The sequence below is a fragment of the Streptopelia decaocto genome, assembly GCF_964273445.1.
Source record: "Streptopelia decaocto genome assembly, chromosome: 1".
NCBI lineage: Eukaryota > Metazoa > Chordata > Aves > Columbiformes > Columbidae > Streptopelia > Streptopelia decaocto.
In genome coordinates, this window is record NC_138663.1 from 143659607 (window position 1) to 143685607 (window position 26001).

The 26001-nt window shown below is 41.6% G+C and overlaps 1 protein-coding gene across 12 annotated transcripts in view; it reads left to right on the forward strand.

Annotated features, from left to right (window-relative positions):
- The window catches only part of BBX (BBX high mobility group box domain containing), a 144594-nt gene that overhangs the window by 50638 nt on the left and 67955 nt on the right, over positions 1-26001 (forward strand). Inside the window, exon 1 of one of the 12 annotated variants that reach the window (XM_082042994.1) lies at positions 2087-2101. The exons of 10 other annotated variants lie outside the window; for them this stretch is intronic. The gene's annotated coding sequence lies outside the window, so the exon portion shown is untranslated. Of the gene's footprint in view, positions 1-2086; positions 2102-13693; positions 13710-26001 lie in introns of those variants that run through there. One more of the 12 variants, XM_082043003.1, reaches the window with a different exon arrangement.

Sequence of the window (26001 nt, forward strand, 5' to 3'; positions counted from 1 at the left end):
ATTAAAAAAAACTTCCTTAATTAAGATCCACCATTTGGGAAAACTGTGGTGTGGAGCCTGCTAAGAGAATATATTTTCTTCAGGATTTCTCTCCTCATGCCACTGGCTCCACAAAGGGTGGGCACCATCACTGACCAGCATCCAAACAGGTCCATTTTCTTGTATTTAAATAGAAGAGCATTTGAGAAAACCATGAGACCCTACATAGACATAAGGGCTACCTGGTTTCTTGCCAGTAAGATGATGCTGCCATCACAGCGCACCACCTTTTTGCTGCACCCAAGTTTGTGTGAGGGCTGCCTTGAAAACTGAGCTATTACCTCTTCTGTGTAACTTCCATGGACCTGAAGAGGAAGGAGAGGACTGAAAATGTAACTGAAGGCACACTTGGGTGAAAATTATCAAAGATCACACAGCATTGCAAATCTTTACGTTCTAGCAAGTTTATGTAATTTGTGCGTAAAACTTGGTACTGTGGTATAGTTTCAATGTTGTATTCTTGGGATGAAACAGGAAAAGCAACTGGGGTTGGTTTTTACCTTGAAAAAACGGTGTTGTTCTAAAACTCTTAGGTCTGTTTTTAAATACATCTTTGTGGACTTGTAATCATACATAGAATATCTTTATTTCCTTAAATTAAATGCATTGCCTCCCATTTTGAGACACAATCTGACTGAAGAGGGGTTGTGAAGAAGGCAGCCTCACTGTGAGGGCCCCTATTTTCCTTCACATTAGTTTGGATCAGAAATCTTACTGGGTGTTGTTCTTCAGTGAGACCATTTGCCCTCTCGGAGCTGATATACTGAAAATGTGGATACAAACACACCAGATAGGTTTGTAAAAGGATAATTTTATTTTCCTGGAGTTTACTTTGTTTGTAACCCTTTTCGTATGTGAATTAATTCTGCTGGTCAGTGTGTATAGCTACTGGCTTTAATAGAAAGCCTGACACAGGGTATGCACACAGTCTTTGAAATATACACAATGATGTGCATAAATGTAGAGCTCATGTAAAACAAGTCTTGTCTAAACTAACTAGGAAGAATATTTTTTTCCTGCAAATTGTTTGGTACATATTTCTGTGACTTCCAGATTCTTGGAGTGCATAAACATCTAAGTTGTTGACTTTTTCTACTTTAGGGCTTCTGTGGGAAATCTGTCCAATAAAACTTGAAGATAACTGTTGGGGCAGCACTTCTGAGATTGTATTTATTTTTGTACATTAGGAAATAAGAGACTACACTGGAATAGCATATTTGGGACAAAATAATTTCCTAATATTAAATTGCAGGTGTGTATATATATATATTTGATAATATCCAGGCCCCTTATTTAGACTGTCTTTTCTAATCTGTTTGATCACAAGGTGTGAAAATAGAAGTAGCTGCTGCAGATGATTTTTTGAAACTTGACAGGTGCAATGTAGGAAAAGGTATTTTAGTGTTGAGTGTTTTGCTGCACTATGGTTTATGGGGTGGGCTGGGTTTTTTTGGTTTAGTGTTTTGGTTTTTTTTCCTTCAAGATTGTGTTGAGTGAGGGAATTTAACCTTTTTTTAATACTTCCTTTTTTTTCCCCCCCCTCATGCATCATCATTCAGTATTTAAGTGTTCTGTAGGATTAAGAAGAATTAATAGTCATAATTTTTCTTTTCACTGTTTTCCAGTCTCTTGTAAAAGAGCTCTTATTTTTTAATACTAAAGTCTGTCAGATGATATAAAACCAAAACAATGCAGAAGATTTAATAATTAATTATTTTCTTGCTGTTATGAGGGCATATACTTTTCCAATTTGTTTTCAGTATTAAAAGAGAGTTGAATAAAGGTAAGGATCCCGTTGAGCCTAATGTAGCACAAAGGAGCCCTGAAAGATAAATTGTACTCCCAAGCACTAAACATGTAGAGCCACTGTTACTTTAGCTTATTAAATGGCGTGGTTGTAGTTCCAGATGTAGGAGTGCTGCTGCGATTTTGCACACCTGTCTGTCTGTCTATTCCACCGAAACGCTTCTGCAAATCTACAGGCGTGACTTGAAGGTGGCCGGTGTGTGGACTGACTCGGGAAGCACACCAGTGGGAGGAAGACGTGGCTCAGGAATTCCCGGTAAATTCAGCCTTATCTCATGAAAAAGGCTTGTCAGGCCGCGGGCAAGTTGTGGGGTTTCTGTGACAAATCTGCTGAATGCAAAAGCTGGAAGAACGACAGGAATGCGCATTGTTTGTCCTGCTCCGCGCAGCCTGGGGTAGCGGAGTTAATTGGGTTCTTCCTGGGTTTTTACCATGCTCGATGCAGTTAATTTTAGGCCCAGATTCTGCCTTGCCTGGCAGCTCTGCTGTGTCTTGTGGGGCTGAGAAGGGGAAGCAGCTCCTGCGCACAGAAGCTGGTGGTGCAGACAGAACCCAGTGGGCAGTGGCGCAGAGCTGTGGCTGCCAACTCCTCATCCCCTCCGCATTCTCTTGGCTCGGCAGTGGCAGTGGGGCTAAGAACTAATAAAACTCTGTCCTTAAAGTGAGCACTGACAGGGAGATCATGTGCTGAGTCAGAAAAAAATATACCAGTTTTACATCACTGCTTTTAGGAGCGCGTATGTAGGGAAAGGATATTTACTCCTAGTGCAATTTTGTGCATTTATACTTTCTCCATTTTGTATAGTAAATAGCAGTCTGGCAGTCCAAAGTTCTTAATTTTGGACCATTCAGTTGAAATGCAAGCAGTTAAAGAAATCCAGCTGAGATATTGAAATGAGTATTGTTCAGAGTAATGAAGGAGTACGTATGTGGCTGTACTGGAGTTGAAATGACCCTCGTTAGTACTGTTTGCAGAATTAATGCGACATCAGTGTATTGATTGATTGATTAAATGACATGTAGGTTGCTGTTGTGCACAGAAGTACTGGACAATTTAACCAAAAAAAAGTGTCTTGTAAAGTATGAAGTGGAAGTATAACAAATTTCACAGACAGCTTAAATTTCCTTATTTTACAGTTTCTTGTTTGTTCAGGCTGTATATGTGTGTGTATATTTATAAAATACAAACATGTTTATAGTAAGTAACTTATATTTTGTATTTGCACACTGAATAGGAGGCTTCAAATTACCTCTCCAGGTGCTGAGGTTATAAAAGTTAAATCTGAGCACTTCCCGGTGTTTTTCTCTAAATATGTTCATGGTTCCATCAAAATCTGGCCAGGGAGTTTGCTTTGTGCCGGTCACTTTACTAGAGTAGTAGGTCAAGAGTTTCCATGTCAGCCTTTGATACACGCTGGTCCTTCCTCAGCAGATGAGGAAGACATTTTCAACTGCCTAGATAATTATGTTACAAATGGCTTGGGGTGCAATAATGAATATGGCTTGTAAGGTGTATTACAGCTTCATCTTTTGACTCTTGAATGTCAAGCAGTACAGCGGGCAGCTGAACCTTCTCGTTCAGCACAAGGCCAATCCCAATCGTTTAAGAAAGAAAAACAAAAAAACAGGCATGCCAGAACAGCGCTTGCTTACCAATGTGTTGTTTCCAATGAAGCTGGGCAAGGATGCTTTTTCAACGTCATGGTTTTTCATTTCCATGCGTGCAACTTATGTTTTTAAACATTCCTCTGCATCTGTGAGTTTTGTCATTTTTCCTCTGAAGGAAAGCAGAAACCACTGGATTTCAAGAATTTGTGATATGTTGAGGTGATAATCATCCATCCAGCTTTCCATGTTTGTGTGTCTGAGTTGAACGTAGAATATTAGCGGGTATGAAAAGCCACTTTCCCAAATACCACACAGCAAGCTATAGAGCTGTCTGATCTGACCGCCTGAGTGGAGGTGTGTCCGTTTCCATTTGCAGGGTGGCTTTTCAGCCTTCCAAGTGCATTGCATTGCGTGAGGAGGATCTTTAAGAGGGTTGGGGTTCAAGAATTGTTTCCTCAGTAATCTCCTGCAGAACACCTGAAGAAATGGCTCATCCAATAGTGCTTTAACATTCTTGGCCTTAACCTGTAACTTAGGGATGCCAAATGTTTGTTTTTGCAATACATAGTTATAATTTGGGAAGAGAGAATTTCCTTTTCCCCAGTTGATTCAACCTCAAATCAAACACATACTCCCTTTGAAAAGCCAGTTCTTCTCTTCTCCTTTTCTGGCGTTTGAATTTGTGTGTTTCCTTTTGGATGCTAAAAAAAAGAGCAAATCCCACTTGCAGGTTGATGAGGTTTTTTTTGTGGGTTTTGTGTGTATGTTAGGGGTTTTCTGCTTGTTTGATTTTGTGTCTTTTACTGTCTCTCTCTTGCTTAGAGCCGTTTGCATGTCTTAGGCGTTCCATGCAGCCCAAGACCTCCTTGTAAGATTCAGTTTTTTGTTTGCTGCCTTCCTCGCCTTCCTCTAGCAAACCACTTGGCTTCCCTGGTACCAAAGAAAAAAAACAATCGGACTCGCTTCGTTTTTTTCTTGATGAGAACAAATTTAATAAACTTACCTTTACATGTTTTACATGCATTTCTTACATGCTTTTCTTTGTCTGTCCCACGTTATCTTACTGGCAGAACATGTCAGGATTCAAATGTTTTAAAGCTTAAAGGCTGGGGGAAGATATTTCTTTCATGGGACTTAATTTGCATGTTGTAGTCACTAGAGGGCAGACTTGTACTTCTCTGAATAAATTAGTAGCTGCAAAGTAATAGTTAATTAGATCCAAAGAAGTAGAAATAGTTGCCTAATGAAAAGAAATATTTTTGATGCATTCTTTTTTTAATAAAGCAAACAGAAAAATTACCATTTAAATTTTAAAGATACTTCATTAAGGATTTCATTGTTGCTGTGTTTTCTGAATTGCTGCAGTGCTCTGAAATTTGCTTGCTCTGATTTATTTGAAATAACATTGATGAGATCGGTAGGCAAGCTTTATTCCCTTCCATCTCGCACTTTGTGTGTACATTACCTCATAGAAATTGTGCATTTGCATATGTTTTGTGCTCAGTGTCTACTGAGTCCACTAAATTCCCCTTTCAGTGAACCAACACAAGAATATTGCAGATAGAAATTATATTTGGAGCCAAAATCACCGTTGTGGCGTTACATCTCTAATTCTTTTCCCAGTATGAGGTTTGAAGACTGGTCTACCATGCAGATAGGAAGCATTTTACCCTGGTATAGGAGGTGGCATAGTACCAACAGAGAATAAAACCAGACTTCTTGTTCTTAAGGTTCAGCGTAGGAAATACCTTACAATTAATGGCTTTAGTATTTTTCTTTTAAATGACATTGAGATTAATAAAAAGCAACATTCTCCCAGCCTTAGAATTCCATGCCCACTTCCTTGTGTTGGCTGCACCTTCCTTTTTTATCCTCCACTGGCAGGTATGTTAATAAAATACAGTAACAGAATTAATATACTCAACATTGTCTTGTGGATCATAAACATAACTCTGTTTTATTGCTTGTTATCTCTGATTTCAAAACCAGCAAGAGAACATCTGGGGTGTACCTATATTTTAGTAAGAGGTTTATTTAGCAATGGTGTTAGCAGTTTGATTAGTTGATAGAGACATTAAGTGTGCTGCTACCTGGCATAAGAATGCCGGGTGGGGGAGATTATTAGCTATTTGTGATAAAATTCCTTTTCATACACAGGAATTCACAAAAATAGTCTTCAAAGAGATGTTGCTATTAACAGCTCCTCGTTTCGTGGTATCTCATGACTGTTTTAAAGGTTCAGCTCTTAAAATTATGTTCATTTAAGTTCTTGACTTTAAAATTCCAGACTTTAAAGTAACCCCTAATGATTCTGTTAAGAAAAAATCTCCCAAGTGTGAGTCCTTGAAGCTTCAGAGTTAGATACCAAACTATAGAGTTCATAATGACTTTTATTTGAAATCATACAGTTGTCAACTCAGTCCCGTTTACCTGGAATCTCCTCTGGTCTTAAGACGTTCTCTCCATAAGACATGCATCTTCGACTTACCTTATCAATAGTACAAGTATCTTGATAGATGAGAGCAACAGCACCAGAAAGGCCTTTTCTTACCTCTCTTTTTCCCTGAGCTCACTCTCTATCGGTGCATTTTCATTTTCAGCTGTTCTAGTGCAAAGATGTGAACATCCTGCAGCACGGGCCGTGGGGAGAGAGCAGTGCCGCAAGCGCACCTCTTGGTTTAGCAAAGACCTGTTGTGGGTTGCGATGTGTGACAAAGCCCAAGCAAAGGACATGCACGTTGTTGACACATAAGATTTAAAGTGCGGTAGGATTTCTTCCTTTTAGTACAAAGAACTCATTTAACATCCTCTGTTTTCTGTCTTTGTTTCTCAGCTGAGTAATTCCCACAGCTTGGGTGAATGGACACTAAATTTGTGTGGCTCATTGATAAAGGCTAAAATGTGAGATGAGTAACGGTTAAGAATAATATATGCAAATGGCAGCTATTTTCCCACCTCCTCTCACTTATAAGCGTGTTACCAGTTGCCTAAACAATGGCAGGTAGAGCATACTCAGATCAAAATTACGATACTTGAAGGTGATGCTAGACAGCCGTGTTGTGCTTGGCTGATAGGAGCTGCCACAGCAGCGTTCAGAAGATGTTTGCTGAAGAGATTGTCTGTTGCGAGATATATCACGAAGACGCCGTCATTTGAGTAAACACTTGAAGTTACAAAGGCTTTTGAAGACTAATTGACACTTGTATTTCAGTTTGTCTTTTCTGGATCTTCTTGTCATCCTTTCTACCTCTGCCCTCCTGTTTTCTTCTTTTTTTTTTTTTTTTTCCCCTGTGTTTTGTGGTTCCCTGGACCGCTCAGCTCTTGCTTTTCACGTGGTTGTGTTCTCTTGCCTCGCTCTGACTGCCCTCTGTGTAGCTATAAGAAGCTGGATGTGTGTTTCTCCCCTCCTTACTGAAGACTTGGCTTTAATGTTTACTAATTTCTTTTTCTAGTTTTCGTGACTATTTCTAGGTAATTATGACACTTGGGTGAATCAGGACTGCTTGGGGAAACGAACAATATCATTACATTCAGGTATTCTGGTATCATCAAATGATAAACTTTCATTTGCACTAAATTTTTCATACTCTAGGTAAACATTTTTTCAGTGCAAAATGTGTTAGACTATAGATTATGCTGATGATCTACAGCTGCTTGTGAGGGTTGCCTTTTTGGGAACACTTGGAGACTTAAAATAAATTGGTTAAATGGAATTAAAATTGGCCTTATTCCATTTGACCGTTATCTCTTTACAGTTCCCAGAAGCTTTTCACTGAACAGTAATGTATATGTGGTACTAAATAAATATCAGGTACTGTACAAGATTATAGAGATATTTTACACTGGGGAGGACAGGAAAATGAACATGCTAGGTCTGTTGAAATTACAGGGACTGATACTCCTTCAGGACCTGTCTTTCCATGCTTCAGGTGTTCATGCACAGGCATCTCCCTGGTCTCACTAACTTCATTGCCAGTGTGCAGGTACTTGTTTCATTGTTAATGTGTTCCCCCATGGGAAACTGGGGAGCTCTTGCTGTTTGCTCTCAGAAGTTGTTCCATAACAGTACCAGCATTTATAGCAATTATGTGGCTCTGCTGTGGCCAGTTCACAGGCAAACACATGCACTATCAACCACCCCTTTCCTGTGCATTCTGTCTCTGGGAGCAGGTCTCATATGCTGGCTAAAAAAAAAATGAGGTTGATTCCCAGTAGTTCAGAGTTGTCTGAAAGAGCCCAGGAGCACACGTAAGGAAATACCACTATTTTTTCAACTGTCTTTTCACAGCCATCTTTACAAACTTGTCCAAGATACATAAACATTCAAGTGAAAATAACTTCTGCTCATATGGATAATGTTAGGAATCATTATGCCTTATGCCAAGCTTTGTCTTAACTGGAAATTCTGTTGCATGACTTTAGTTGGGGGTGTAAGCAGAATTAACCTATGAAAGTTGTTTTTCCTTTTGAAATTGGTTATCAATTGGATATCATCAGATCAGCCCTTTTATCACTCTTCCTGTTCCCCTCAAAGGGAAACCTGTGAAGAAAGAAGGAAAATGTATTTTGAAACTCAGGATAAACCCATTATTTTCTCAGTCCTGTCTCCCCGTCTCCCTCTTCAGCCAGCAACAACCTGCTGTAATTCTGGTGGATGTGTGGATGCTTCTGTGTTGTGGGGGTTTTTTTGTTGTTTTGTTTGTAGTGGGTTTTGTTTTGTTTTTGTTTGTGTGTTTGGTTTTGACTTTGGTTGGTTGGTTTGGTTTGTTTTCCCCCAGTCTCTTAGAATTAAGAGTCTCTTAGGAGTTACCAGGCAAAACTTGGGATCCATTGGGAGATGATGGTGAAGGACACTTTCCACACTTGTATCACCCTCTTATTTGATTTTCAGAGAAGGTCCATGTGGATAAGCCACTGACAAATTGGGAGGAATTATGTTTTCTGGTTTGTGTAAACCTGAAATATACCCAGGATCATAACATATAATGTGATTAGCTGGGATAGTTCTCATATTTTAGCTTCTTTGTGAGCCTTTTCCAATTCAGAGGTTGGTTACTATTTTGTATCAGACACACAAGCTGCGTGGTTGTTAGCCAAGGGTTATGTTGCTTGAGTGTTTGGAAAAGAACATATGTGAAACATCGAAAGTTTTGGTATTGTACAGCTCACTCCAAAAAGGCTTTGTCATAGGGGATGATGTTTGTCAGATCAGCGGCTCTTAGTGAGCTGGTAGATGGGACTGTGAGGCTGAAGGTTGTGGGCTGTAGGGACACACCTGGGGGTTGGCTTACAGCTCTCGCTGGCTTGGTGACATTTCCCATACTTTATCCCATCAAAAGTAGAGAGTATTTGATGCATTAATTGTTTCCATGCTAAGCACACAGGTAAGCAGCATCCTGGAGTGGCCATTCCATGTATGGTTACTTGCGTCTCTGTGGTGCTTCTGTTTCCCGGGGAGACGGTGGCCACCTGGGTCTGGGGGACTCTGGAGCACACATCCCCAGGCTTGGGCAGGCAGCTCTGGCCTGCAGTGCTTCCAAACTATAACAGCTTTGCTGGAAATAATATATTTGCTAGAGATTAGGTGAATACTTTATTTTTTTGTTCTAGTTAGTGTTGTTTTTAGCAGTAGTTAAGCATTCATCCAGGAATCGTGATGGGAAGAAGGTGAGTAAATTTTACTCCTGTCAAGCCAGAGGTAATAGTTTGTAAAGCTTAGGGGGCACAAGGAGTTCATCCATGGGACAGATCGTCTATGGACTGTGAAACGGTGTAGTCAGCTGGAGAAGCGACCTTGCTGAGGTTGTGACCTGTGACTTAAAACAGGTAACAGGACTCATCAGTGTGGTGGTTAGTTGTGGCATCTGATACTATCTCACTGTTCAGGAAGATGCCTGCTTCCCCATTTTCTTCCAGCTGACCTTTATTTATTTATTATTATTTAATATTGTCTTAAATTTAGCCTCCAGTGTTGTGTTGTTTCCTTTTGTGCAGAAGTTGGGGACTGTAGGGCACACGTTGAGCTCCAGACCATCCTTGTTTGCTTTTGACTCTGGACAGCAGCTTGGTTAGGTTATGGTGAGCTGAATGACCAGTATCTGGCCAGCAACTGATTCTGTGTCTGAGCCTTTTAACAGCACGTTCAGTCATGGATTAGGTAATGCCGCTCATGTGCAAACCTGTGTCTTAAAATTTGGCTGTAGTAGGATAGGTTTCCATTACTATAGTGGTGCCAGCCTACTGCAGTCGCTTGCTGGCTTCTGCTGTGTCCCCCTTGTATCGTCAGAGATGCATTAAGTGGTGGCCATTACATGTTGGGTGCGTGGCCGGATCTATGGTAGGACACCCTGTGCATGTTGGTTTTGGGTTGTTTTTTTTCCCCCCCCTACTCATGGAGAATTCTGTATGGTCACAGTGGTCTCTGGAGCGTGGGTACATGATGGGTGTTGTGGTATGAACACCAGCCTGTTGCTTTGGTGGGATGGACCTTGCAGACCTGGTCAAGGAGGTGTTTCAGCAGAAAGTTTTGGTAACTGAGTGTCTGCTTCCACTAGGAATTCTCTTGTCCGAGTGGTGAGGTAAAGTAGGTAGACTCTACAAATATCCTTTCATATTTCATCCTCCATTCAAATTTCCTATCATTTGACTTAAGCCAAAAAATCTGCTTGACCTAGCTGGCTTTTGATGTAGGCTAAAGTGCACGTGAATGATCAGCTACACAGCTCAGCTACTCAAATTGCAGTAACTTAGTACTGTTTCTAAGCTCATAAATCCGTTTAACCTAAATCAAAGTAGTGAACTCTCTAAATTACTCATCTTGGGGTGCTTCAGCTTTGTGGCTTCTTTCATCAGAAATCAGTCTGGGGTTTGTGACACAATGTGTGTGTCATGGATGTAAATTCCAGTGTTTGGAGCAGCTTTATTCCCCTGGCATCCTCTGAGCTTCATGCTGTTGAGGAACCAGCCTAAGCTGAGAATAAACAACTTTTAGACTGAAATAAGGATTGGAATCATCTGAGTTGGTTTTAATTTACTAATGTGAGTTCCTATGTAAGTAAGGGCTTATTCTTGTATATGTAAAGGAACTTCCACAGCCTAAACAAGTAGGAAATTTTAGAAGTCTGTTTGCTAATTTGAATTTCTGTAATGGCCTATGAAACATTATGTGGCACCTGGAGAAAGTAAAATGTCAAATACTGAACACTCACTGAGTGATATAACTGGCCTCTAATTTGACGTGGAGCTTGTATACAGTGTGTCTTGTCACTGAGCTCTAGCAGGCTGCAGCATAAATGGTCTTCTGAGATGGATCTTGCTAGGTATTCATGTCATAAAACAATAATTCAGAAGAGTCTATCTCTCTCTCTTCATGAGGGTAAAAATTCCCTTTCCCAGTTCTTGTAAAAATGTGTGTACTAGCAAAATGAACAAGCTTGATAGAGCCACAAAATCCAAAAGTTGTACACCTTAAACTGTATCTCAACTATTTCGATTTAGACATTATTTCACTATATATATATATATAATAAAACAGAATGAAAAGTTTGATTTCTGACTATTTACTTATTGTTTACTTTCTCCGGTCAGACAATTTAAAAACACTGTCTGCATTCCCATATGATTTTATTGTGCAAAGCAATAAAAACTGCATTTGAACTTTATCAGGCAGGAGTTAAAAAATCAGCAGAAGTCAGTTTTTCTTCACTAAATACCTATTCAAGGCAATAATAATGCATCCAGGATGATCAGTTATATTGTAGAATCTACAAAATATGAAATTATAAACCTCAATGCACTTATCTTCTTTATCCTATTTTATTTGTCTTTGGCTTTGCTGGGGACTCTGTATGTTGAAGAGACGCTCCAGAATAATGTGATAGAGCAGTTCAGGAGAGCTCTTCAAGCATCATATAAGCTGACAGTTTGTTTTCACTCCTTTTGGATCTTTCTGTTTCGTAGGATTTCATTTCCACAGCCAGGTGTAGGTATTGCGGGTTGTTATCTGAATTGTAAAAGCTGCTTTTCCATGCAGCACTGAAGGCACCATCTGAAATTGTCTGAATAAGAAAATCCTTTGAATACAAACATGTCAGTAGTTCAGTAATGGTCTGTCTGTATTCCCATCTCTCCTGCATGCTGATTTAAATTACTTCTGAGTCTAAACTTGGTGTAACCTTGTATATTTTTATGGGGTTTCTCTGATAACATAATCGAGACTTTAGGACTTTTTATTTGTTTGGATCCCTTATCTCTTCTCCAGAGAGATGTCTTTGTGAGGTTGGTTTATTTTGTGTGCGGTGGTTTTTGCAGGCACTGCTTGTTTATAGTTTTGTGTGTAAGGATATTGTTCTCTTTTCATGAATGTCAAGGAAAAAAAATTAATTACTTAAATGTACAGTCTTTTTAATAAGAAGAGATGGGCATTATACTGCTTTCCGAAGAAGTTTTTGAAGCTGAACAGAGTACATTCAAGTCTACAATTCTCTGTAAGACAAAGACCTAACATAATGTTGTTACTTCAGGAGACATCCTCTGAGTACTAGCAGACACTTAACATATTTAGTGTACTGTTACTTGCATAACAATAAATGGTGGCAGCTTTTATTACAAAAAAATATGATCTCCAAGGTGTGCTGTCTAATAAACCCATCCCCCCCTCTTCACATACATACTCTTTTATCAGCTGTAGGGGAAACACCTAAATAACATCTCTCCTAGTGGTTTTGGGCCAGGTGTCATCCTTGGACACAGGAAGGGCACTCATGCTCAGCTTCCTGCGGCCCCTCACGTCCCTTGAGAAGGGCCTGAGGTGCTGTTCAGCTCCCTGGTATGTCTAACACAGCGTGTTGTCCTATGGTAGCTGCAGGCAGCGATGCAGGTGGCCAAAGCCACTCACCGGCCAGGAGGTAGTGTGGTTGAAGGAACGCTCTGAGGTGGTGACTACTGCATTGACCTGGCCATTTTCAGGTAAAGCTGTGTTCATAAGTACACAGCAGGAGCAAGGAAGACTTGTTGGTTGTTGTTTGGGTGCAGTGTGGGATGTTCCTTACTTCTTTTCTCATTGGCAGTGGACGGTTGGTGTCCTGTCCTTTCAGCTTCTGCTCTTCTCAGTTGTAGGGGATGGGTGAAATCACAGAATCACAGAATGTTAGGGATTGGAAGGGACCTAGAAGGATCATCTAGTCCAATCCCCCTGCCGGAGCAGGAACACCTAGGTGAGGTTACACAGGAAGGCAAAATTTGGGAGAGGGTTGATGGGCAAATAATTTTCCTGCTGCAACAAGTGAGTTCCCTGCAGGAAGGTGAAAAAGTGGAGGGTGGCTGCTACTTTTCTGCCCTGTAGTTAAAACCTGCTTCGGTTCCTGATGCAAACAGAAGGGAGAGTTTGCTTGGCTTTGGAGAAAAGCTAAAGGCAGATTTACCATACTCAAGTAAACCAAAATGAGAGTAAATAGGAAATATTCCACAATCTATGACTTTATTGTATCATTTACAATTACTCTGACATGGTCAATTCTTTAATTGATAATAGACTGCTCAGCAAATGGTTATTAAGATGGCAAAGCTTCATGTCATTGCTGTGCCACTCAACAGAGAAAACAGGAAATTCTCCTCCACTCTGAGAGATCCAGTCCTTAAGCCTAGAGGAAGGGGCTTCCATATGCTGCTGTTGTCTTTACAGGAATAGTTTTGTATTGATAGTTTCATTTCAGTAAAATATATTTTGACTTATCCGCGGGCACAGTTGCAGTTTCTCCTTAGCTGGTGGCACAGTAAAACCTTCCGTTTATGACCTAACATGTATACATAGTTAGAGGCAGATATATCTTGTCTAAATATGTATCTGTATTTCCATCTAGAAATCCCTGCATAGGCATAATAATACATTTTTATAAAGCTCATAAAAAAACTTTGGAGGCATTCATAAAAACTCAATTTTTCGTGCATTAAACAATCAGCAAATATCCTCAGTAGTGATCAAAAGAACTGGGAAAAACAATATTCCTCTCTTTGTTTCTCTGTGGTCATAAAGATATGAAGATAAAACCTATAATGCCTACCTGTAATCTTAGCTATCCAATCTTGTTTGAGGTGTGGCTTACTTGTGAAATGGCTTTTTTAATGTTGGCTGGAGGTTTATTGTTTTGTTTTTTCCAGTGGAGAACTACAGAAGCAGTTTTTACCACCCAGCTGGAGCCAGACTGTTGGAGATTTTTTCATGAAGCCACTTCTTCTTTGACTCTTGGTTAAGAAATGTGAGTTTTAAATAGGTGCTAATGGAAGGAAAATGAGAACCCAAAGTTAAAATAATCTATATTACTAAAAGGACTTCTCCTTTCAGTTCTCATGGGCCTCTCGTGCTTTGTGGTTCTCCAGAAAACCTTGCCAAAAGGAGATATAATGAAACAGTGCAGGCTGAGATCCTCTGCTTATGGCAACACAGTTTTTGACTGCAGCTCTTCCAGTTTACAACTTTACTTCACATTATTGTGGTGTAAAAGGCTTTATTAAAAAAGAATAGCTGACAACAACAAAACCCCAAATGAAAAGGCAGCTGTTTTCCACGCTTTTTATATTCATAATGAGCACAAAGAGCTGAATCCCAGGCCATGGGACTTGGCAGCAGAGGGAACCTGTGTTTTATGTGTTAGTGCTCTCCTTCCAGACCTCAGTGTTCGTTAGAAGTGCCTACGTCAAATGTTTTCCTACATTTTTTTGTCCTTTGCCTTTTTTTTTAAATCAGCTTTCTGGCTGGTTGTGTTGTTACTGGAAGTTGTTATTGCTGCTGTGGGTGGTCTTGGGTTGTCCTTCTTTACAAGAAAATATTCAACATGTAAATGAGTACCGAGTACTTAGCCTTCACATTCTTGGATTTTTTTCATGCTATCTCTGTGCGGTGCAAATATGAATTAAAGATAATTGACTTTGGAAGTGGAATACTTTTTCATCTGAGGTGACTTTGCCCTTGTACTGAGAATATTTACAATGAGGAGAACTCATTTGCTCTTCCTAAGCTTCAGCCAAATGTTTGACTTGTCACAATTTAACCGTGATATAAGGCAAACTGAGGTATTTAATGCCAGTGTCAGAAAGAGTTAGCAAAAGCCAGTTTTCACAATCCAGTTTTAGTCTTTTAAGACTAAGATGAGTTATTTAATCTGACGCAATGAAAACAGAAAAGCAGGAAAGATGTTGAAGCACAGAGGTGTTAGTTCATCTTCCACTTTTCCCATTCCAGAGAAAATCTTTCCAATCAGGAGGAAATTTTTAAGCTATCTGCAGCATAACTTCATGAGGGTGCTGTGGTGTTTCCCAAGGAGCAGGAATTCAGGACTCTCTTACTGTTGATGGGGAAAAAAGTCCTTGAAGTCCACTGAAGCAAGGGAGTCCCCCTACTGAGTTCATATAGTAACATGAAGAAGGTAGGACTGATGGAATAACCTGGCACATCCACAGTTAAGTCTGCATCTTTCCCTTACCATCATGTCACAGTTTTAATCAGTGAAGGAACTCGGGTCATAGACAATTAATATAGCATAGGTTGTAGGATGTACTGTGTACAGGAGCACAAGGAACAGTAAGCTGCCTAATGAGTCTTTTCTTGTCCACAGTAGCCTGTCATTATTGATACCCAAAGTGTTCAAGAGAAAGCCATCTGTTTCCCAGCTTTAGAAAATTTTGGGTACACATGGGGATAATTTTTTGAGAGTGATGAGAGACTAAGTAAGTTGTTGCTTGTTGGCTGGTATGTTAAGAGCTTTTTAACTGAGGTTTTGGGTTTTTTTAAGACTGTGATTTATTAAATGGTTGTATCGCATTGTGAATGGGCATCAGAAGATAAAGACAAAGGTCCACTCAGTATGTCGAAGATGGAGGTTTCTGAGTTATTGTGTAATGAATGGTATGTGTTTGCAGTCACATATGCATGAAATCCACCCATTCTGAGAGGGCTTTGTAAGAGCCTGGGTTTTAATAAGGATCCACAGCCAGGTTTGAGAGCCTTTTTGTGTTCCAGAATGCCCCTCCACTTAAATCTTTTAAAAAGAAAATAAAACCCCTTTCTGTGCTTCCTGAGTAAACCTGTAGTGTAAACCTAGACTACTCGTAGAAGGAACTGTCTCAGCTGATTTTGTTTGATTCATCAGTGGGCTGACTTCAGTCTCTTGCAATGAGATCTTGTGTCACCACTTAAGGCTTGTGACAGACCCATGGATCACAGAGATTGCTGCCAAATTAATGCATCCCACAGCAATCCTAGAATATTCAAAAAGACCTTTCACCTGTGTCCTACCAAACTCCAAACCATGGCAAGCATACAAGTTATTTTTGAAACGTGAATTGGAAAGCCTTGTCCACACTTACTGATGTCCTTGGGCATTTTCACTGTTTCTGGTAAGCTTTTGATCAACAATTCGTGTGTTTGTCTGTCCAGTTGCTTACCAGCTCATCAGGGACTTCGGCTTTCAGGGAAGACTTGCTTATGTTTAGGCTCTTGAGTGCAGAGCAACAGATTTCTAGACTGGGTTGCCCACAGCAGATCTCTGGGGATGGTAAACATCTGGATTTTTAGGAAGAATTTGTTCAGAAGTAGTAAGAGTAACGTAAGAGTGCTGGGCACTCTTAATTCTTAAATTACACACATTACTTGACCAGGAAGCTTACTTGCGTGCTTCTTCTCTGTTGCTCCCTCTCTTGAGATTTATTTTTTTTTTTAGGGCTTTCCTCCAAATCATGGTGACTTCATGCTCTTCTCCCTACAGAAAACCAACCTTTTTTAAAAATAAAGTCTGAAGGAAAGCTTGGACTAAATTGGACTCAGCTTTTCCAAACACAATTACAATACCCTGCTATGTTTAAATCTAATGAGTTTGTTTTTTGTTTTTGGTTTTTTTTTTGAGTGGGGGAAAGGTATTTGCAAACTTGGATTCGTAGTATTGGGCAGCTTTCTGAAAAATTACAGGAAGGGCTCAGCCAAACAAGCTGTGCTACCTGTTCTCCAGCTACTGGAATTTCCAGCTCTTCTGCTTTTAGAATTGCAGGCAAATATGGTAACATGGTTGTAATCTCAGGCTACTACAGGTCAAATGAAACTGTCTTCATTCTCTTGGGTCATGCAAGAGGAAGAAATCAGACCCTGAGGTGTTTAATAGTGTTCTAAGGCACAAAGAAACATCTGGGAGATAGCAGGCTGGCTCACCTCAGCTCAGTCCCTGGCAGGATTGTGGCGCTGGTCCTCGTAGAAGCCACTTCCAGGCACATGAAGGACAAGAAGGTGACTGGGAACAGCCAAGCATGGATTTTTAAATGGGCAAATTGTGCCTGATCAATGAGATGAAGTGATGAAGACAACGTCTTGTGGGCAAGGGGCAAGCAGAGGGCCTTGCTTACTTTGATGGTCCCAGGATTTTTGACACTTCATTAGCATTCCTAGAGTCAAACTGGATACAGACTGGATGGATGGTTGGATGGGTTATAGAGTGTGTGGAAAAACTGAACCAGTGGTTCAGCAATGAACTGGCAGAGATTTACTGGTGGTATTCTTTGGGGGCTGATACTGGTGCAAATGTAGTTTAATATTTTTGTTAGTATTACAAAGGCTGGGATGGAGTGCAGCCTCAGCAAGTCAAAGTTGACACCAAATTGGTGGACGTAGTGTATATGCCAGAGGGCAGAGCTGTCATTCAAGGCAACTTCAGAAAGCTGGAGTGGACTAACAAGAACTCTATGAAGTTCAACGAAAAGAGCAGCACAAGACAGCTTTGCAGAGAAGACCTGGGGATCCAAATGGGCAGTAAATGGAATAGGACTCGACAGCATGATCTTGAAGCCACAAAAGCAAGCTGCAGACTGGGCTGTGTGAGCAAGAACATAGCAGATTGAGAGAAGGGGTTTTCCTGCTCTGTGCTTCTGTGACTGTGGATGCCCATACAAAGGAGACCAAAGAACTGGAGGGACCACCAAGGCAGTTGGATTTGCAGCATGACTTACCAGGAAAGGCTGTGAGAGCTGGTTGTGTTTCAGCTGAGAAGGCTGAGGGAGGCTCCAGTTGACTTCAACTGTCTGTACATGTATGAAGAAGATGGAGCTAGACTCATTAGAGATGCACAGTGAAAGGACAGGCAAGAGGCAGTGGTCACAAGCTGCAGCAGGGGAAATCCTGGTTAAGCATAAGGAAAAGTATCCTCCATTGTGAGGGTGGTGGAGCAGGTGCCAAAAGCGGTGGTGGATGTGCTGTCCCTGTGTGGGCTCCTGAGCAGCATGATCCAGCTTTGAAGCTAGGCCTGCCTTGGGCAGGACTGGAGACCTCCAGGTACTATGAATGCAGTCTTTAATATTTCCCTTTTCTTGAAATAGTGGTTTGTTAGTGCGTGAAAGTTAATAATTGTCTACTCTTAAGGGCAACAATGCAAAAAATATTTGCCTTAAATCCTTTGCATGCAGCTCATGTCAGATTCCTAGCTTTAGATCTTTTGAAGTGGACATTGCTGAATCATGTGATTGTCTTTCCATGAATGAAAAATAAGCCAAGTCTCTTTCTCCTTAAAAGAGACTGTTATGTTCAGCAGAACTCGAGGTGGTGATGCATTTTTGCAACATTAGTGAGCGTGCATATGGCTTGAATGGGAGCATTGTCCGCAGCCCTGCTTACTTACGATGGTTTAGTTTGAAGCTTATTTGAGGAGAGACATTTCTAGGGAAAAACACTGAAATCTATGTCTTGCAGCATAACGCTACCTCTCTGGCAAAGAACAGATTTTCTTGCTTCCAGGAATTTGGAGTCATTTGTGTCCAACATCTGTTGAGCTTCAGGAGATGTGGCTCTAATGCTACAGTGAAATGCTAACCATTTAAGTATGGGTGTGTTAAGTTACACACTTCTGATCTTTGTGAATATTGTTTACCACTATACAGGATTTTCTAATTTGTACTAGTATTAATCTAACTCTCAATTAAACTATTTTTGAAAATTATTGTATGAAAGACAGTAAAAAGAGTCTTTTTTTTCTTCTTAATTTGCTTAAGCTGTATGAGTATGACCTTTAGACTTTTTCCATCAAATGAAGTAGTTTAGGACCATGCAGAATTTTAGCTTATGTTTCACCTACATCTACATTTCACCTGCGAAAAAGCAGCGACTTATGCTTGGTGTTGCACAGCATCCTGGGGGAAGTTCTTTGCTCACTTGTTTCACATCATTTTGGTGTGTGGGCACACACCTGAGAGAATACACAAAACAGTCTTGTCCTAAAAAGGACTAGCAGCTGTGTAGACCAAAACTCTTGTGCCTTCCAAATTAAATGCACATTTTTATTTAATAGATGAATTAAATAGTGAAGTGCAACAGTTTAGGCAATGAGAATGTAACTGTGGGACTTAAAATTATTTTGATTATTTTGATAGGTGTTTAAAGGGGAGTTTAATGTGCTGAATAGTTGAGGCTGCCTTTTTGACGCTAGATGTGCTCTTCCTTCTGAGGGTTTTTTAAGTAGCATAGTTTATTCCTTTTTTTTTTTTTTTTTTCTGGCATTGTGTATGCCCTGTTCTTGTATTCAGGGGCAGCTTTGTGATTTCCTGCACCTACAAATCTTTGCATTGCTTTTGACCTAATCACCTAGAGGTAGCTGGACTATCCTATAAGTTTTCCAGGACCTGTACATGGATTATTGTGCTGTGTGTATTCCACAGTGTGTTTAAGGGTTTGTATGCATTACAAAAGGGCAACGGTGCTCAGGTCTAAAGCAAAATGCTCACAGGATTGTCCACTGAGTGTTTTGTCAGCATGAGCCATTGGGGTTGCCCAGCAAAGTCCACACTGCCACAACTGCATGGGGGTGGGTGGGTGGGCAAGGGCCCTGAGCACTCGGGCAGCACCGTACACCAGCAGGTGGTATGTGCATGTGCTCTTCGTCATCTCAGTTTTGATGTTTAACGACATCTCTGTAATTACCCATGTAACTGGCACACAGAAAGATTGCTGAATGTAGAAGTTTTCTATTCAGTTTCTTCATCTGGTGTCTTCCAGACTGAAAGGGCAGCAGGGAGCAGGGGCTGCAGTCAGATTTAGCAGCTCTCTTCCCAGTTTGACCATGAATTTGTTAGTTTGTTTCTGACCTTTTTTCTTTTTTTCAAGATTTCATCTCTCTCAGGCTCTTTTTTTTTCTTTTTTTTCTTTTTTTTTTTTTTTCCTCTGAACTGGAAAAATTAGGTGATACCAATGTTCCCACTTTTTATTGAAGTTCTTTGAAATCTGGAATCAAGACAGAGTGAAGAGCAGCTAAGCTTTTATTCAGTGAATTTGATTCTGCCACAGCAAGGTAGCTAACAAGTCTTTCAGTAAAGAAATAACAGAAGGTGGTATTTGGTAACAGTATGTTTTTAACTTTAAAGGGTCTGTCTCAACTCTGTGTTCTAATACTTTCTCTACGGAGATAGACACAAAATTATATGTATTAATATATTACTGTCGCTCTATCAAAGTATGTTACAGAAGTGCAATAGCATCTTCCTTTTAGGGTCTCAGGGGTCCATTGTAAAGAAGCCTAGGTATTTTCATTGGTTGGTTGTCTACCTGACACTGACTTCTGTATTTGTGTCTGGGGATTTCCAGATGAAGATACAAGCAAATAGGTGTCTTTGCATGCATGCTGATTTCAGGATTTGCTGTGCTCTGTGTGTTCTGTACAGGTTGTCTGCATGGCGTGCACAACAAGTTTAGTGCTTTCTTGGGTACACTCTATTGCACGTCCACATTTAGCTATTTTTTGGGCTACCTAGTCAGGCTAATTCCCTGTATGTGGCAAATAAGAAGATATTTGAGGTGGGAGACAGAAGACCTGAATTAATTTTTCAGAGTGTGAGGCTAATATATTAAGTCAGGAGACATAAATGAGTACCAAAGTTTTGGGCCTGTGTAAGATCACAGTTTGGGTTGAGCGTAAAACAGAATCCTCTTGATATGCCACTGTGGATTTTTGGCTTTATCTGGTGTGAGGAATGCTTAGAACATGCTTTATTCTCCAGGATTTTCTCATACGTTTAGTTGAGGCCCTAATTACTCACAGTCTTCAACATGTCAGAATTTTCTCATGATAAATCATTAGAGTGGTACTGAAAAAGCTCTAAATAATGAACTGACGTTTGTACCTTGTTTTTTGTTTCTATGGATTAGATGGATAAGTTGGGGTTTTTCCCTTTTAATTCCTTAGTCCTGAAATCAGCTGTTTTCTGGCCCAAATTGAGTCTGTCAGAATGCTTAAACTTAGACTTAATTTAAACATCTATTTACCACTGCAGGACCAAGCGTCACATAATAAAATAACAGTGAGTGATAGAAATAACAAACTTTTTTTTCTTTTTTAACATTTAAAAAGTGGGGAAATTTATTTTTAAATACCAAATTGAAATAAAAATGAAAATAACCACTAGATGGCACTTGAAAATTGTGTATTAAGATAGTACACCTACTTTCAAAATTATTACAAATGTTGATAGGCCCCAAAAGATTTTGTGTGGATCTACATAGTTTTGAGAGATGGTGGTGTTTCCAGAAATAAAGTTCCTTTAGTCGTATCTCCTTCTTCTGTGATCAGAATAAACAACTGCACTAAGGAATCTAGTCTGCATTAAAAGCTTGTTCCTGATGCTTAAAATGCTACCTTTAGAAAGGAGAGAAATACATGTATAATGGATAATTGTGTGCAAATTTATTTGTTTTCCACTTATTTTTATTTATATCCAGCTTTTTAACAAAATTCTGCTCTGTTCTGGCATTCTGTTTACTTTCTTGGCTTATGTCTGACTTGAGATACAACATTTTGACAAGGTGTCGCTGGTTCAATATTTGATATTACTTCAGTTCGGTAGCTTGGAAATGAACTCAGAGTCTGGTAGGAGAGGATTCAGACAGGGAAGAGACTCCAGGTGTTCATTTTTCAGTAATTTTTTGTTTTACCCACTTTATCTCTTGGTAGGGGGAAAGGATGGAAGGAGATTGTGACAATTTGATTCTGCAGAAAATATGATAGCAGCTAGGAATTTATCAGGTCAATCTTGTGCTATTTCTGTTAGTGAACATTGCACAAGCCTGTTTTACTTGAAATTTTCATGTAGACTCTTTATTGTTGTTTCTGAGATGTATGAGAGCTGCATAACTATGATTTACAAGCTAATAATATTGAAGATGGGCAAAGCTGAGTAAATGCTGTCTGTAGCCATCAATTTGATTCTTCGTCCGTAGGAGCAGTGGGTAGTAGCTGTTTGCAAGGGGTTGTTTGGACAGCTGTCTCAGCCTATTGTACTTAAGTTGAAGAGAGTGAAAAGTGGACAAACTATAATACTCGCTTTTGCAAGGGTATTTTATGGCCTATTAAATATGTATTAGGGGACTAATTCTTTCATTTGCTCACACAGCTGTATATGGTTCCCCTGACACTGCTAGTAATTACGACTGAATTTTATTATGAAAGCTTCGTTACGCACATGGTAAACCTTAGAATGGGTTACAGTAGCGATGGACACAGCCGCATTGTCCCTGTTTTGCAGAAGACGCTCAGACACAATCAACAAGAGGTGAAAAGGAGAGCTGAACAATTTTCCCATTGAGGCGCGCTGCCCCTGCGCTGTCTGCTGCAGGAACGGCTCCCCTTTTGTGTTGCTCCAAGCTGCGCAGAAGCACTTGGCTTGTGCTGCTTGCCGTGACGGGACCCTACTGCAATTTGTATGCCTACTAATCAAAGATAAATATGAAGCTTTGGGAGCAGCAAGTCAAAAAGCGTTTGGGTTTTCAGTGGGTTGTATTTGTTTGTTTTTTGTTTTGTCTCAGGGTATTGTTGGTTTTGTTTTTCCATTTAGAGGGTCTCGTCCTCTGAAGGCTGTGAGCAGAACTGCAGGCCATCCCTCTTTTTGACATAAAATTTCTGTTTGAGTTCTCACCAGATAGGCCCTTCAGGGAGGAAGCTGTTGCTGAACTGCAGGTGCCCTGGTGGGAATGAGCTGATGGGTGTACCCACACCCTGAAATTCATTAAGTATTTCCTGTGGCCATGTTACCTGGGTTCTCACTGGCCCTGAAGCCTTTTACACTGAGATCAACCATTTTGTGACTTGAAAAAGCTAGAGGGGAACCCCTGGTGATCCAGTTAACAAATCACAAAAATTTCCATTTTAGAGCGATATTAAAATAACTGCAGAACACAGGAATGACAGCTGTCTTTATAGAAAAGCTGCTCTTCATGCAGGCTCCAGTAGTCCCAGTCACACAGGAGCAGAATTTTTCAGGGTGTGTATGTGAATGCTCTCTCAGTTCTGCACCCTTGTTGTCATTGCTGTCAGACAACTATTCTCTCTGTCAAAATTTGTGCCCTGCTTTAGCTTGCTAGAAGTTGGTGGTTTTTTGGATTGTGCTGTTGCTATGGTCTATGATGCCCTGCAGACAAGCACTCGTCTCCTGTCTGAGAGGTGGTTGCATTTCAGAGTCTACTCTGTGTTCCTGGAGGAAAAGTGCGCTATTGATAAATTGCTCTGGCGTCAGCAGAAAGCTTTTGTAGCGCGTTGTTATTATCCCCCTCTCCGTGGGAGGAAGCCTTGTGAAGTAGGTTGGGCTCTGCCTCCTCTGTGTTTTGAATTTCAGGCATTTATTCCGCTCACCTTGCCGCGTTTGTTGGTTCGCTCTCCTGTTGTGGCAGCAGATGGAGGAGCAAAAAGAAATGCTGCTTTGGAGCAAAAGGATGCTAAAACTTCTGACTGGTTGGGTCCTGTCTCCTTCAGTGCCAGGAGTAGGGCCAGGTTTAGTTGTGCAAGTGTCCCAGTGTCTCCATCCCCTGGGTGACCCACCTCACCTACATATGTGGGAGGCCTGGCACTGTTCCCCGATGCATGGCTCCTTTGCATTTGCAAAGGAAGTTTTGGCTAGGGGAGTGTCACTGGAGTGTCCTTAATGTTCTGATCAAGTAAGTGTAGCTGCGACCTGGGAACCGCTGGGGTTTCTTGTTCTGTTGTTTCTGCAGCTACTGAAGGCTGAAATTAGTCCTGCAGTAGCAAATGTCCTACTGTAACTTAAATTCAAGGCCAAAAAAGGCCTGTTTTGGTTAAGATCTGAGTCTTCAGACAGCTGCTTTTTTTCAACTGACTCTGAAAGCAAGCCACCCCATCTGAAAAAATAATGTTAATACAAAAGGTCTATGGCTGACTACTTCAGACTGTTTAAATTGCTTCCTTCTGTGGAGACTCCTGTTTGGAGGCATTAACACGTTTGAATTAAGATGTTTGTGATTTACACCCGCAGACATACTTCTATAAGGCGAACTCTTCCATCGATGACGCGTGCCCAGTGGCACAGGGGAGACCAGCAGCTTTCCCCTCCACGGCACCAAGCGAGCCGCTTCACAGAGACAATTGCACACGAATTGTGTGGGTGGACTGGCTGGTGGTTCATTTCCATGGCGCATCCTGCTTCTTGTTGTGTGTGTGTCGGGGGGGTTGTTTTGGTTTGGTTTTGAGTTTTTGTTTTGGTTGGGTTTGGGTTCTGTTTGTTGGCTTTTGTGGGTTTTTGTTTGTTTGGGGTTTTTTTTGAAAGTTTGCTTTTTAAAGGATGAGCTTTAGGTGCGAGCTTCCCTACCCCTCCCTGCCTGCCCTCGCCGCCCCCCCGCTCCCCGGGCGGTTTAGAACCCCCGGGGCAGCGACCGGTTTGGAAGTAAACACCTCCAACCCCTTCACCTGCTGCCTGCGCTCGGCAGCTGCTCCGCGTCCTCCCTCTCCCCCAGACCCCAGCTCGCCGGCTGCCGGCGCCGGGAGAGCCCCGAGCACCTCGAGGGCTTTGCCCTGTGCCCGCGGAGATCTGTCTCCTGCCAGGGCATCGCTCCGCAGAGCTGCCGGATGCCTGCGTGGCTTCTCCTCTTCCCCGCCGCAGGTACTTGCTGCTGTTTCCCCCTTCCCAGAACACTGGGTTGGTGACACGGTGTGACAGGAGGATTGGAGCCCTAAGAGAGCCGACGTGGCGGCCCCTTGCCCGCAGGGTCGGCGCGGTGGGAGCGGTGCCTGCCCGGCTGGTGGGACCTGTGTCCCCCCTGCGCCCCAGCAGCAGCCACAGGGGCAAACCCGTACCCCTCGCTGTACCCCAGGAGTGCTGCCTGCCCGCGGGCAGCCGGATGGGAGGTTGTCCCTGCCGGCAGGTCGCCCTGCCCCAGGCTGCACCCAGGCCCTGCCCACCCACACCCCTCCCTGGCTGCCTGGGCACAGCACAGCTGCGGGATCCAGCCCCCCATAAATGCTCTTTTTCAGCCCCCCAGATGCTTTTTTCCAGCCCCGCTTATTCTGCGCGGGTACCAGTGCCGTGATGCGGTTACCGGCTGTTCTGTCACAGCCCCAGCACGGGTCGCTGTAGGCGCTGGGTGGCTTTCGCGTTTCTGGCGCCTCCTCGTTTTCCCTGACACGTCCCGCTCCCAAATGGCTGTGCCGTTCGGGCAGGCGCGTCTCCCGTACCCCCTCCTCCTTCTGGAGTTAATGTTCGTAGGTGTTGCGTTTCTGGCCGTGCGTTGGTTTTGAGTGGCGTTGCTCTTTGTTTTGGCGTGTAAGCGGTATGTTTCTGCCAAACAGAAACACTGTGGCCAGAAAAGAGCAATTGTTTCCTGTGGGGTCGTGGGTTTGTCGTTTCATCCACCGGTTTCATTAAAAGCTTGGTCCAAAATACAGCTGAGCCTGCTGCGCCCCACCTCAGCAAGTCCGTTTGAACAGTGTTTGTCACTTTGTTATTTTTTAAAAATTTAAAATTAGTATTTGAAGTCCTGAGTTTTCCCAGGAAGTAGGTTTATTTAGGGTAAAGCATAGTAGAAAATAAAAGCTTGACCATGTCTTAAACAGTTTCTCACTTAATAAAGGTTATTTTTGCAGATCAGGGAGATGATTCCCACAAGTTGGTACCTTCCAGCACTGATAAATTTAAAGATAAATGTACTGATTTCGTTTTACCTAACAAGTGGCTGTTGCCTGGCATTCAGACTGGAGAACAAACATAAAAATGCAGGAGGGGAGAAACAAACAAACAGCAATCAAAAAAACAATAACAACATAATGAAAGACTTTAGAGAACTGGGGGGTTGTCATTTTTATAAAGATCGTCCTAACTCCTGTCCAACCATCCTACTTGCATCCTATGCATTTTGAGTATGTTTTAAAATACTTTGCATTTTTGTTACGTTTGAAATATCATGCACCACTTAGTTTTCATAATTAGATTTTTTTATGTTTAGTATATGGGGTGATGGGAATGACACATGACAGCTTGGTCCGTTTGTTCAGCAGTGTGGTTGCCCTGCATGCTGCAGCCCCCCGGGGGTCCACGGGTGCTGGATGACACCCCCCTATCCCCCAGTCTGACAGTTCCCTTGTGCTGCTCCTGCACTGCTGCTGCCAGGGGCCAACCCCCAGGACCTGACCTCCCTGTTTTCCTTCCTGTCAGCAGATGCCACCCACTTGTGCCCCACATTGTGGATGTGCAAAATTGATCATTTGCTGACGTCTGTTATGTATTCAAAGCCCGTTATTTTGTCCT